The 492-nt window shown below is 39.2% G+C and overlaps 1 protein-coding gene across 1 annotated transcript in view; it reads left to right on the top strand.

The window, feature by feature from the left end:
- BAG4 (BCL2 associated athanogene 4) overlaps window positions 1–492 on the top strand; it is a 36,346-nt gene that overhangs the window by 23,640 nt on the left and 12,214 nt on the right. The window lies entirely within an intron of this gene.

The raw sequence follows: 492 nt of genomic DNA, 5'->3' as shown, positions 1-492 counted from the left end.
CTCAAACAAATGGGACCCAAATTCTTTTGGGGTAAGGGGTGAAGGTCTCTGCTTCTGAAACCCCTTCCTGCTGGCAAGGGGCTTGGAGCTGCCCCTGCCTCGAGGGGGTTCCAAAGAGGAGGTTGATAGGAACCTAGCACAGGCTACATCCATGGAACGATGGGGGGGACATTGGCTGGTACCTGCTGTTTGCTATCAATTGTAGGTGAATTTCATTGAGTTTTGAACACTTACATGTTTGTCAGTAATCTTTTTAGACTGAATTTTTTAAGTTAGAGAAAAATTTATCTGGTTTCAGGAAAATGAGAGGGCAATTTATTTTTTTAATTGAGAAATTTTGTCATCAGACAATTTAGTGTAATTATTAGAGATTACTCAGCGAGCAGTAAGAAATTTACAAGATGTTAAGGTATGTGACTGAAAAATCACAAATTAGCATAAATTTCTATTTCATTTCATTCTCTCTCCATTACACATGAATGACACCGAGCA

This window comes from Vombatus ursinus, unplaced genomic scaffold (genome assembly GCF_900497805.2).
Source record: "Vombatus ursinus unplaced genomic scaffold, bare-nosed wombat genome assembly UNPS02014778.1, whole genome shotgun sequence".
NCBI classification, from domain to species: domain Eukaryota; kingdom Metazoa; phylum Chordata; class Mammalia; order Diprotodontia; family Vombatidae; genus Vombatus; species Vombatus ursinus.
This window is presented reverse-complemented; position numbering and strand designations above follow the sequence as displayed.